The sequence below is a fragment of the Leptosomus discolor genome, chromosome 7 (assembly GCF_034619465.1).
Source record: "Leptosomus discolor isolate bLepDis1 chromosome 7, bLepDis1.hap2, whole genome shotgun sequence".
Taxonomy (NCBI): Eukaryota; Metazoa; Chordata; class Aves; order Leptosomiformes; family Leptosomidae; genus Leptosomus; species Leptosomus discolor.
Window position 1 is genome coordinate 33,890,365 of NC_141397.1, and position 13,795 is coordinate 33,904,159.

Below are 13,795 nucleotides of genomic sequence, written 5' to 3' on the forward strand. Positions count from 1 at the left end.
ATTCTGGCAGACCTCTCATTATGCAAACTACTAAAACCTATGTGATCTAGACAGGAATCACATACATTATATTTTTGGATATTTACTGACTATTCCTTACACTACCGCAAAATATCAAATTAACTCAAGGTTTTGTCTGTACTAGACCTTAAAATTCTAGAGACCAAGTACCATAATTAAAAGTACTGGGTTCTGGATATAATACTTTTCAACATTTAGTTCAGCAACATCCTGGTTTCTGCCGATATCCAAGAAACACTCTTGCTTCCATATTGTTCATACACAGTTCAGACCACCACTGAAGTATTGCTTTGCCAGTCTCCACAACTACGCAAGAAACTAAGCAATGGCACAGAGAAGCTGTGAGCTGCTACCCCTAGAAATGTCTGCCCCAGGCCTGTCAGCGTTTAAGAGGCGTTTGGACAATGCCCTTAACAACATGCTCCAGCTTTTAGTCAGCCCTGAATTGGTCAGGCAGTTGGACTAGGGTGATCAATGTAGGACCCTTCCAATTCAACTCCTGTCTTTCCCGCACTCATGATGTGTCAAATAACAGAGACCATTATTTGCCTGAAATGCTACAGTTTTTTCAAGGACACATGTCACAAAGGTTACAAGATTTGATTTTATTTTATTCTTCTAAATCCATTTGAGAGCCAGTGCTCACAAGCACTAACACCAGGCACATGCAGCCAGGAGCAGGCTGATGTGTTCTTCAGTTCAGCTGGAAAAAAATTCCCTTGCAGCCTGGAAAGGGAAAGCCACAGATCCACGGCAAGTAGCAGCAGGAACACAGGCCAAGCAGTCCCTGTTGCCTGAAGAGTGAGGGAACTTGAAGAATGAGCATCGGTACTGACCACACACAAAAGAAGGTGGTGTCTGGTACCGTGGGGTATTTTCCAAAGTATGACACGTATCGAAGAAATACACACACTTTTTTGCCTTCCAAAACTGGCTCCACCGTGGCTCTTCTTTGCCAGTGACACACGAAAAGTGCTCTCGTGCCTGCCTGGTGCTGGTATTGCACACAGGGAGAGCTGGAAAGTGGCAGCTGCGGCTGGGGCAGCAAGCCTGGAGCCCTTCCAAGCACAGGCTGTTGTGCACGAGCCAAGGGAAGAGCAGAGCTCGCTCCTGCTACCAGCTTGCACAGGGCAAGAGAGCCCAAGAGAGCCAGGGCACGAGTGGTGCCTGGGAGAGGCAAGAGCAGTGGGCAAGAACTGAGCCGAAAGGGCCCAGAGAAGCTCTGGCAAGGGGCGGTGCTCAATGCTACAGAGGAAAAGCAGCAGCTCCCAGGGACCACCACGAAGGTTTGCCCTGGGGTTCAAAAAGCTTCCTCCCCCTCCCCAGATGCGGGGCCCGCGGGCCACCTTCGTGGAGCACGAGCAGCAGGCACCTGGCCAAAATGGACTAGAGGAGCCCTGACAAGTGGTCGTGCTCAGTGCTGCAGAGGAAGGCAAAAGACCCCTGGGGCCCAGTGCCAATCTGCCCGGGGGAAAATTCCTTCCTGACCCCAGCGCTGGCTGGCAATCGGCTACTCTCTGAGCACCTGAGCAAGACCTGCCCCCTCGTCCCACAGGCTGATTGCGCATCCCCAGAGGTGTCCAAGTCTCTCAGCCTGGAGCCACCTCAGGGGCTTCCCAGAGTGGCCAAATGCCCCCAGCCTGATCAACCTTGGGGGCAAGAATCCTTCCCAGGCCTGGCAGGACACCAGTGGGTGCTACAAAGCCCAGGAACCCCTGGCAACATCTCTGCATCCGTTTTCTTATGGCTGCTGCCCCTGGCTCTGCAGGGGATGAGGATGGCGAGCTCTGCAGGGCTCCTCAAGAAGGCATTCCCTTGGTCTGGCCATGGCTGTCCAGCTGAAAAGGATTTCCGACCCTCAGATGAGCTTTGAAGGTGGCCCCACCGGGAGCCATCCTTGCAGCAGAGAACCTCCACCAGCCTTGTGCTGCCTCCACTCTTCCTCCCTCAGCCCCTCCCAGTAATCCCACCAGCCCCTCAAGGTCTCCCTTAGGGATGTCTTCGGGCTGCCCGCAGGCCAGCTCTGGCAGGGGACACAGCAGGGTGCTCCCTTTTATCCTGCCCCGGGGCATTGTGACTGCTGCGTTGCCGGGTGACGGCATTGTGACGTAGTGGTGATGGGCCCCCCTATGCACAGCCCCACCCTCCGCCCAGCACCCTTGGGAGGAAGGCCTTTGGGGTGCTGGCCCCGAGGCAGGCCCTGTGCCCAGGAGGCCCAGGGGCTGTCCCTGCCCTTGGTGGCCATGCACTGGGCACAGCTGCTGGGCGTCCCTGTAGATTCACCTGCACGTCCAGGCTATGTGAAGAAGGGCCTTTACACCACAGACATGCATTGGGATGTGGGGATGCCAGAGGTGAAAAGGCTTTTGGTTCCCTCTGCATGAACTTTGCGGAGACGTAGGGAGCACACAGGATTTCTCCACCCTTCCTTACCAATGCACCAAGGGACATTTGATACTACCCTGCTTATGCTGAGGTCGTTTTCTTGGCAAGAAGTCCTGAATGGTTTTGTGATCTTGACCATCTTTTCCCCTGTGTTTCTGTAGCTCCTTTCCTCTTTCGGCCTTCATGCTTGCTATCTTTCTCGAAAGAGAGGGCAGCCCTCTCAGCCTTTGTCTTGCTCCTGCTAGTCTTCATCTTCTGTAGGCCCTCCACGCCCCTAAACAACTGCTTAGTCTTCGTCTGCCTTCACCCCGGATGGAACTTTTCTTTCTTGAACCTAAGGAATGAGAAAGGTCCCTAGTGGGACGGACGAGCTCTCACCAGGGCTTTGCACAATGCTCGCCTTTCCTATGGCACTTCAGAAATCTCTTTTGCATTTATTACAGAGGGTGTTTAGAAACTTGCTGGTGTTTATTAAAGTAAGTGTCTAGTTTGGGGGTTTGCCTGTTGTGTTACTACTATGGATCTTGAATGCAACACTTCACTGATTGCTGCTTAATGGCATGTTGTTGATTTGGTTTAAGCTGCGTGGACTGAGCAGGTTTCCTTTTTGTCAAGGAACTGACTCAGTTGTGCAGATCAGTTTAAAAAAACACCTCAGCTAAATACCACTGAAGGAAAGGGGACTGTACAGAGGGTAGAGATTGAGAGATTGACAGCAGATCACCCCAGCAAGTTTGTTCACATCCTTGAAATGCAGAAGGACCGTTGGTCTCTCTCCCATAAGGCTTATTTCTTAGGTGGGCTATCAGGGGAAAAGGGAAAGCTACCGAGTTTGTTACCAGAGATGTTGCTGTAGCCTGCAGAAGACAGCCCCAGCTGGGTTCCTATCTGAAATGAGGAAATGTTTGTGTCTGTCTGAACAAACCGTTCCTTTACGCAAAACACCATTATTCACATTGAAAACAACAGTAGAAAATGCTACTGCCTCTGCCCACTCCTGGCACAAAACAAGCATAATTACCTCTTAGAAACAATCAGGAAACAGTAGCACACACACAGACAGAAGCACACACATATCTGTATCTATACCTAGGCCCACGCCTATCTCTATCTCTATCTCTACCTCCACGTCTGTCTCCTGGGTTAGTGCAAACAAACCCCCACATCACAACAGTCCGGGCAAGCCTGATGGAGGGCATGTGCTGAGGACACCAGTTAGAAACAGCAGAGCCACAGCCAGGGCACAGGGAGACAAGCTGGAGGGCAGTGTGGCAGCAGTGCTCTTGCAAGAGCTCTTCATAAGCAAAGCAGGACAGAGGAGAAGCCGTGAAGGGACAGCTTGTTGCCGCTTCACGCGATGTCCTGAGTTGGTACCGAAAGGGAAGGGTGGGCTCTAGAAGTAAAGACTCAAGAAACAGTGACCTCTCTAGCCCGCAGAAGAGCCAGACCATGGGGGAAAGGAGGCCATGGATTGAAATCTTGGTGTTGGAGAAACACATGGCGTGCTCGGTAAAGGGCAGTACTTGACAGGGTTTTGCTCTGCCGGGTGAAGGACCGGTGTCCTTTGACAGTGGCCGGCATGTCCATTCGTGGGCCCCAAGGTCAGCCTCGTACCAACGGTCTCTCTACAGAAAGAGCAGTCTTCACAGCCTGGATCACCCCAGGAGCCTACAGGTCCTGTCACTGTCATAGTTACCCATGGACTCACACCACAAGTACCAAAAGCGCGGATTTCTGCGGCACAGACTACATTTCAGAGAGCTTTTCAGGTATCATCTGTTTTCCTGACCATGCAAACCACCTCTCTTCTTACCGTTCCTGACAACATCTGTGTGGCACTGATATATGCAGATAATGCATTAAATTACTGCAAATCAGCAGTGATTGTTATAATTCACTGGTTTTACCTGTCAAGCCAGTGAGAAGCTGGGATACAAATGTTTCCTCTGCCTACGTTCTTCTGCCAAAAAACTCCACAGCAAGACCTAAACCATAAGCTTTAAGGAGACAAACGCTGAAGTACTGGGGCACTGAAGGAAAATCACAAGCTTGTGAGCATTTAACTATATTATAACCAATCTCCTATGATGCTCCTTATTAGAGCCCTTCCTGCTTGGAGGAATTCTGTGTACAGTGGCTAAACCCAATACTGATCAGAAAGAAACTAATCCCCCTACAAGAGAATGCGTCCTGTGAAGCATCTAAAAGGGATCAAACCAAGGAAAGCGAGCCTTGGACGATCTGAAGTTTCAGCCTGAGTAAGCACGCAGGATGGACAAACTTGTTTTGAATTGGCTGAGTGTGAAAAGCGGAGCTATGACTTGCAGAAGTGTGCTCCTGGGAGACTTCTCTTCCTTGTTCTCCCCCTTTCGGGTAGAAATATTGTGAGAAACAAGATCAAAAGTTATGCCCAAAAAGCAGCGTTCCAGTATGACAAATGCTCATGCAGGACATCAATTTGCTCCAATTCTGTGAACAGCTGCCTGTAGATACATCATTACAAAATACAAAATCAGTGCAGAAAAAAAAAAAAAAAAAAAGGTATACATCTTTAAAGTTTGAGTCTTGGATCTCAGGCCCAAAAGAAACCTTCAGCCCAATGAAGAAGATGATAGAAAAAGAACAGGCAGCAGCTCAGTGCATGATTTGCCATAGTACACAGCAGAAGCAATAGCAGAAAAGAGACCATTTCTGATGGAAAGCATTTAACCTAGAAATGATTGAGAAGGAAGAAAAAAAAAATACCACCATCTTTTCATTGTGAATTCCCAGAGCAGACACGTGCCTTTAGATGTGCGAACAAATATTCTCAGTTCTGGAATTTAAAATGCCTTAAAGTTGTGAACAAGGTGGAGATTTGTTCCATCCAAAGAGACGTAATTTGTCTGCTCTGGACGGGCAACAGTGCTCCACTTACAATCATGTGATATTACGTGGCATAAAGTCTCCTTGAGATTAGAAGTATTAGAAATGGTCAGGCGGACAGACTAGATGATCATTGTAGGTCCCTTCCCTTCCCTTCCCTTCCCTTCCCTTCCCTTCCCTTCCCTTCCCTTCCCTTCCCTTCCCTTCCCTTCCCTTCCCTTCCCTTCCCTTCCCTTCCCTTCCCTTCCCTTCCCTTCCCTTCCCTTCCCTTCCCTTCCCTTCCCTTCCCTTCCCTTCCCTTCCCTTCCCTTCCCTTCCCTTCCCTTCCCTTCCCTTCCCTTCCCTTCCCTTCCCTTCCCTTCCCTTCCCTTCCCTTCCCTCCCCTCCCCTCCCCTCCCCTCCCCTCCCCTCCCCTCCCCTCCCCTCCCCTCCCCTCCCCTCCCCTCCCCTCCCCTCCCCTCCCCTCCCCTCCCCTCCCCTCCCCTCCCCTCCCCTCCCCTCCCCTCCCCTCCCCTCCCCTCCCCTCCCCTCCCCTTCCCTTCCCTTCCTTTCCCTCCCCTCCCCTCCCCTCTCCCTCTCCCCTCCCCTCCCCTCCCTCTCCCCTCCTCTCCCTCTCCCCTCCCCTCCCCTCCTCTCCCTCTCCCCTCCTCTCCCTCTCCCCTCCTCTCCTCTCCTCTCCTCTCCTCTCCTCTCCTCTCCTCTCCTCTCCTCTCCTCTCCTCTCCTCTCCTCTCCTCTCCTCTCCTCTCCTCTCCTCTCCTCTCCTCTCCTCTCCTCTCCTCTCTTTCTTTTCTCTCTTCTCTCTTCTCTCCTCTGTGTTGGAATTTACTTTGCTGCAAACCTCTGAAGTGATCAATCATTCAGGTGACAGACACCTGGCAGAGAAGAGCAAAATCAGAAGTCTTATTTACAGCTACTGCCCTGTGCCATTCTTGGTGATACAGCCAGCAAGAGTGCTTGACAGTATTAACATTGGCTTGCGGCTATAAAAGGAGCATTGGAATAACCAAGGGTTACCGTATTTGTGCAGCATTCTTAGACTGCCTTTTTATTTAATATATGGATCTGGCACTGCCTGTCTTCCACATGCAGAGTTTGGTCATCTTTGTGAAGAACAGCGTCATCTCTGCAAAATGTTTTTTACCTTCCGGCAAACATTCACAACACAAGAAGCAGTAGAGCACTGGAGTATCATCTGCCACGGACAGATTCTTTCAGGCACCTTTGAATTTGAAAGCACAAGTGATCTCTCTTCTCAGTTTATAAAAACATTCATGATAGACAGCGGGCTCAAGACTGACTTACTGGCAATGATGGACAATGCTGAAACTCAAATTTTCCGCTCAATAGAAAAGCTGTAGAAGTTGGTAGCCTCTTCACAGTATGTTCAAATACTGTACACAACCATGTATCCCTCTCACAAACACTTAGTTTTGTAACTCCTGTAAGTCAGCCTGCAACCCCCCCAAGAAGGAACAGGAAAGGCAGAAACATGTCTGCTGCCTCTTGCTACTTCAAGCAACAGTGGTTCTCAGAGCTAGGGAGCAAACTGTGGTCAGCTCAAAAGCAGGAATAAAGCCTTAAAATGGGAAACCACCACTTTCGAGCTTAGCCAAACATTCTTGATTGAAACATTGAGGAAAATGGCCTTGCCAGAAAAAGCAAGAGATGTTCAATACAGCCATGCAACCTTTACCAAACTCAAGCATTAGTACTGCACTACAGTATCATACAGGAACAGCTCGGTATTACTAGCAGTGATTGTATCGCTCCCTTAAGTCTATGCTGTCAAAGTGACCAATAGTTGGCAGATTTGATGCTACTCATTAAGACCAACAAAACAGCACAGAAGTAGCTGATACACCTTAAGCACTTAATCTCATTTTTACTTTGTTTTGAGACTCTGTATCTGACATCAGGCACGGAAAATGAAAGACACAGGAGAAGGGTATTTTGTGGTTCTGGAAAGTTAATGCATTTGAATAATAAAGATCACAGCCAGTGTGTGTTCCTTATGTCAGCCTTCATAACACTGCTTTCTCTTAGCACTCAAGACAATCCTTGCTGGTTTTGGTAAATGTATTAGATGAAAAAAAAAAAACAGCCGTAGCTTAGTAATCTCAATCTATTAGCAGATTTGAACCTATGGGCAGGAGGTCCCACCTCCCCACTGAACAGCATAATAGCTCCCCACTCTTTTTCACTTCTGCAAAGCACAGTAAGGCTCATGCTAGTACAACAAATGCCTAGAGCTACATGGGAAGAGCGTTCTCCTCCTAAGTGGGGTGAATTTATAGATCCCCTTAGAGAAAGAAAAAAACAAGGACAATGCTCTCACTCTGATAGGAAAGAAAACAGAACTCAGTTTCTAGTATGCATAGACAAACTTTCAGGTCAAATGAAACGCTTCGTGTCAAACAAACTGAAGATTTAGGAGGGGATGGGGGACAGAAAAGGGAAGGAAGGAAGGACATAGAGAGTTCTTTCAGCTGGAAAAAAACTGTGAAAATCTGCATCTGCCACGATCTGTAACAATTTCTGAAAACAATTACCCACACAGACCTTCTCCTAGGAAAGAAAATTACTATTAAGAATTTCATCAAAAAGAGTAACTCAAAGCATTCTGCCTTGAATTGGTTAACACCAGACTCAAATACAAAACCCTTGGAGGGCCTAGAGAGAATAAGACTTGAGAAAGCAATTTGGTTAGGTAACAGGCGAAACTTTGTCCTGGTTCACAGGGAATAAAGAATAGCTTTCATTGGCTTCTAGTGGTAATAGTTTTCATTGGCTTCTAGTGGTAAGTTCGATGACATCAGGTACAAAAGAAAGCTTAGAAATATCTTTTTAAGGACAAAACCAGCAGGAAAATGTTTTAAGCTGCTTCCTGGAGGTAGAAGAATATCACTGTGATAATCCAGCTTACGAGAACGTATGAGATGCATAGAAAATCTCTTCTGGTACATGCTCTTGATAGACAAAGAGACTGAAAGCTGGCCTCTCAGTCTCCCAGGTATTCGGAAACAGAATCTGCCCTTGAGACTTGAGGATGTATGACTCAGTACCCAGTATTTTGGCTCTGAAGGAACATGAAAAAAACCCCATGTGTTAAGGAGCCCTTATCCACTGTGTAAACACAGAGTATCCAGAAAACCGTATGCCTCTTTAGCAGGTTACAATATAAATTTCAAACACATTGTTCTGACTTGCAGCAAGAAAAATCTTTACTCAGGCATGCACCTAACATACATCATACCATCTCCCTGGAAGTTTGACTAATCACCTGTTGCTGAACTTCATTATTTTCACTCAGGCATTCTCAATTAGGCTTTGGAATAGATTTTTATGTGTGTGAGAGGCACACAGCATATATACGGGTCCCTACAGTTTAAATCCATCGTACCTGTGTACAGCTTGCTTCCCAACACAAAAAACAATCCAGAGCTGGAAACACCTCTCAGTTATAGCCATGCCTTGTAAAAATACCTGTGAAATTTTGGCTTTCAGGCTCCAAAAAAATGGATTTAAGAGCATTTGGCTCTACTAAATTTCTGAGGAGCCTTCATCAGTTCTCAAGGAAGGACAGTGAAGAAAGTGTGCTGCACTCACCGTGACTGGTTGGAAACCAGTGCAAAACAGGCTTCCAGACATCCACCCTTCCTCATGGCAATCCACCCTTCCTCATGGCAGATTCAGCTGGGTTAGTCAGAGTTGTTGGTGCTGCCTGCCCCTACACAGAACTAAAATCACTTTCAGACTATGGGACTTCTTTACCTAGGGCTCTGAGTAGTTCAGTTACACCACTGACACAGTCTCCCAGTCAGGCATGGGACAACCTCCACCCTGGTGCTCAGGGAGTTCCTTTCCACAAAGAAGGAAAATATCGTAACACACTTGCATCAAATTCGATGAAAACCCACAGGCTTAAAAGCAGATGCTAGCAGGCCCACCTTCACATCATCAAATCCCCGACTCTACCAGGACGTTGTCACGGAAAACCAAAAAAAACACTCTAACTGAGTTTAGGAAACACCACTCCAACTTTTTTGCATGTTTACGGGGAGATTTATCAGGCTAGGGAGGAGAGCTACAGTCCCCTGCCCACTACCACTGCCAAGTGCGATGGGAATGCTCCAGTCGCACATCTCCAACTCACATGCACAGCAGTCCATGCCATCAGCTTAGCACTAGGTCTGCTCTCGAGTGACTTTTTCAGACCGGTAGCTTACTAAATCTCCTCCTTCCCTTCTCCACCTAGCTTGTATATCCCAATAACCTCTTCCAAATTTAGCAGATCCCATTCAACAAATTAATTTTAGTTTCACAGACCTTCCCCTCAGAGTACGATTCTATGATTCTGTGTTTTTCCCAGATCTTTCAAAGTGCAAGGTTACAAGATAAAGCCTGTACATATCCACTCATTTCCTGTATCTAGATGTATTCTGAAGGCCAGATTATCCACTAACAACTTATTTCTGAAGCTCTATTGTATTATTGCCCCAAGCAAATCATATTAATGTTTTCCTAGTCCCCTAACTCTGCTATAGTTCATCAAATAAATGTATTGGTTAGTGAAAAGCATATTCATCAGGGCTTTGAGCAGAGTATAACTCCTGGACTTTAACAGAAGGTGTAGTGCAAAATTTTGTTATCTAGAATAGTTTTGGAAGAGGTCTTTGAACGAGGCTTTCAGAAGTCATTCTCATTTTGTGACCCCACTGAGCGTAACTGAAGGAGTTCAAAACACTAAGTACCTTACCACTGATTAAAAAGTACAAATACACTCAGGAATCTCTGCAGCATTGTCTTTATGCCAACTTTTAGGACAGATACAAGTCTAGCAGTGACCTCTGCTGTTATCTGTCCTCTCATCATATATTTTCTATGAACAGTAGCAACAATCTTGGCGTCTCAGAGGACTTTGCATCCAGGCTAGCTACTGTCATACAGGAATTTTCTTTATCTAGTTCTTCAAAACTATTATTAACAAGCTGGAGTCTAGCTACAGTGATGTGTTTTGTTGTTGGTATTTTTTTATTTTGGGTCAGTATCATAATTAAAAAAATAGTTGTTTATATTCAAGCTGGCTGAGTTTATATAAGACATCAGCATGTGGTATGTTTGACCACATTCACTACTTTCGCTTATCCTACAGAGGCAATAAATTCCAAAAAGCGTATTTGTCATGTTTGGTTAAAGACTTTTGCAATATTGCCTCTCTCTCTCTGTTTTGGTTTGTTGTGGGTTTTTTTTTTCCATTTGTTTTGCCAGCCTGAGTCACTGGTGCACAATGGAACTCATATTTGATAAGTATGTGGCAAAACATTTGGTTATCACCTGCCCTGTCCTCCTGCTGTATTGAAGGGGTGATACAGTTACTGTTTTCAGGTGACCACTGTAGATACAACTAGCAGGGAAAGCATCCCTCCCCATCCATCCTGGCAGTAGTAAGGAACCAGCAGCCACTGCACCTCTGTGTCTTTGAATGACTCAGGCTTTTCCTCTTTGCCAGCGGAGCTTCCTACTTGCATCGGCAGGAAACATTGTCATGATAATATTCCTGCTTGATGTGTGCTGATCCGCTGCTGATGCAACAAGTGCAAAACCTGCAAGTTACTTTCAAAACAGGCCCCTCTCAGCAGCACTGCAAACTCACTTCAGTAAAAACAGATTGGATTTCTCTCATGAAGGCTGTCCTTGAAATTTTGGCTGCCTCAGTCTCTAGGGGAAGCTACTCTCCTTTCATGCTAAGTAAATCAATTCCATTGGACAATTTAAAATGCATTAGCCATCCTGCTATGAGTAATTTGGTAATATTTCTTCTGGCATTCAATTCCCTTTTCTCTCTGTTACCACTTATGCTGATACTGTAATTCTTTCAATGGATGTATGAATGAGCCATGTTACACACCACATCTAAATCGTCTAGTGAGAATTTTTTCCACAGTCTGCCTTTTCAGTGTGCCAACCCATCATGAATAAAATCAGAGAACTGTGCATTGCCTCTTTAAAAGTGTATGCAAATCATAATGCAACCCTAGGGGGAAAAAAAAAAGAAACAAACCTTCAACACGCAAAAAAACCCAATCCAGTGTAGGATGGTGCTAATTTAGACCTTCCTTCTCCCCCAAATTTTCTTCTCTTCCTATCATTTCTCTTCAGCTTTCCTTGCTTATCCATGGCTCTACTGTCCCCTTGTTTTAGGATTTCAAAACAATGATGGCTTTACCTCTGTGCAAATACAACTGGTGTATAATACAGCATTAAAACTTACTTCCCAAGACTGAAAAATCAGTCCTTATTTTTTATGATCAGTTTGCCCTCCTTGGGATTTGGTTCCTGTCTCCCACAGGCTGTTTTGTTTGCCCTCACTCTCCCCAGTCTTTAACAAACCAGGCAGAACTGCCCATGCCGATGCAGCATCCAGCATGACTAACACAAACTCTCCTCTAGTACAACTCATGTACATTAGCAAGCCAGAAATTTAGTCATGCCTAGGAATGGTATTTGCAAAGCATGTCTACATGGGCAAAATTAATATCAGCATTGCGATGCCACCCAGCCGACAGAGACAGAGTCCCTGCTACACATTAAACCAGTTCCTCAGACAGTGCCTCTCAGGTGCTTAGGCAGCACTGTTTCATTAGAAGAGCTGTGCCAATGACTTTGCTTGTGTCCACTTCAGTAGGCTGTGCTGTAGTAAGGCGTTATTAGACAGGGAAATAATTTTTCAAGCACTTAGGTGACTAAGGGCCATTAGCTTTGAGAAGGCAAATTTTCAAAGACAATGTACAGATGGTGGAACCAGGATGTAAGTGAAGCATTTTGCCGAACAAAGATTTCTGTTTCTTCCTATTGCTTCTCCATTTCTCTTCCCTTTCCTATGAAGCTACTACATTTTCTTGGTTAGACTCTTTATACTAATGTAAAGGAGAAGAACTTTTTGAGTTGCTTGAAATGTCTTCTGGTATAATTCGGATCAGAATCTGAACATATCTCAGCAAGGGAAAATCACCATGGCTTGTGAGAGTACACTGCAGGGAACCTTGACACAGCACAACACCAAGGATATGCAAACCTTGTTCTTTTCCTTTGCAGCACAGCTCCAGCAATATAATTCCACTGTCCTCAGGAATAAATAAGACAGGTCTAACTTGAAAACATAACTTTTTCTGAAACCTGTCTTAATTTCGGTATGATTTTGCATCATCAATTTCATCCTTTTACAAAGAAAAATTAACTGCCCCACTTGCAATCCACATAAAAGTGATGCAAATGTGCTAGGAAGTTGGTATTTTATCATTATAAAGTTACCTACACTAGGTATTTTTGCTTAAATTTGTCCATAGATTGCAAACAGGTTCATGTAACTACTTATCCCTAAATCAGTCAGACCGAGTACCTTCACCTTTCTACCAGGTCACAGCTGAACAATAAAACCTCCTTTCTTTCAACTTCTACCCCGTTATTCTCTCTCCAGTGTCATTTTCCAAGTTTTCTTATTAATCTGAAATTACAGAAAGATTTCTAACTATGTTCTTAAGACAGCTGCAGTTTAATCACCATCAAAGTTTTCAATGCAATGTTCAGCTCGAGGTAATGACTCTCGATGCAAGTAATTTCAGAGGAGAGCCTCGCAGCTTGGCTTAACACTTGCTCGACAAGGACAATCTGCCAAGGCACAGCTGCACCATCCACTCGAGTCCAAGACTGGGTACAGTGCAGCTCGCTATGTCCAGGACACGCTGAAAACCACGTTTCTCATACACACAAAAGCGCCTGCTCAGTTGTGGATGGAGGAGTCTATTCACGTCTAATGGTGTCACCCTGAAACACATCCGACAGCTCTTCTGGCACTGGACTAACTTTGGGGTCGGGTCGGAGCGATGACCCCCCCCGGGAAGCGCAGGGTCCTGCAGGCCGACGAGATGGCGATCGCCTGGCCACCCTCCTCCCTCCCCGGCGGGCAGGCTGCCCCCAGCCCGGCTATCCCCTGCCGGGAGCCAGCCCCCAGGCCCCTCGTTACCCAGCGCGGCTAGGCCAGGCCCCGACCTGCCCCAGCGCTTCTCCCGGGGGGCCGAGGGGGGAGCGGCCGAGAAGGCGGTCGAGCTCAGGGCACCTCAGGGCACCCCAGCGGTCTCTCCGCCGCGCCCCTCGCCCGCCCTCAGCGGAGGGAGGGAGGGAGGGAGCGGGCGGTGCCCCCCTCTCAGGCAGCCGCATGCCGCAGGCCCCGGGCAGCCACGCGGGCCGCGGGGCCTCCCCACGCCGTCAGGCGGGGCGGGGCGGGGCGGGGCGGGGCGGGCGGTGAGGGGCGGTGCCTCCGCGCTCTCCAGGCCGCGCTGGGGGGAGGTGGCGGCAGCAGATCCGGGCCTGGCGGAGGCGGAAGGGGCGGGCGGACGCGGCCTGACTCTGCGGGACGCGCGATGCTGGTGAGTGCGGGGAGGCCGCGGCGTTGTGTCGCAGCGAGGCCGGGCTCGGCCCAGGAGGAGGTGGCGGCGGCCTCGCTGAGCCGAGGCCGCGCGGGC

At 47.5% G+C, this 13,795-nt stretch overlaps 1 protein-coding gene across 3 annotated transcripts in view; it reads left to right on the forward strand.

Annotated features, from left to right (window-relative positions):
• The first annotated feature begins 13,659 nt into the window (after positions 1–13,659).
• CUL1 (cullin 1) overlaps positions 13,660–13,795 on the forward strand; it is a 51,884-nt gene continuing 51,748 nt past the window's right edge. For all 3 annotated transcript variants that reach the window (XM_086467817.1, XM_086467819.1, XM_086467821.1), the window contains exon 1: positions 13,660–13,699. The gene's annotated coding sequence lies outside the window, so the exon portion shown is untranslated. The remainder of the gene's footprint in view (positions 13,700–13,795) is intronic.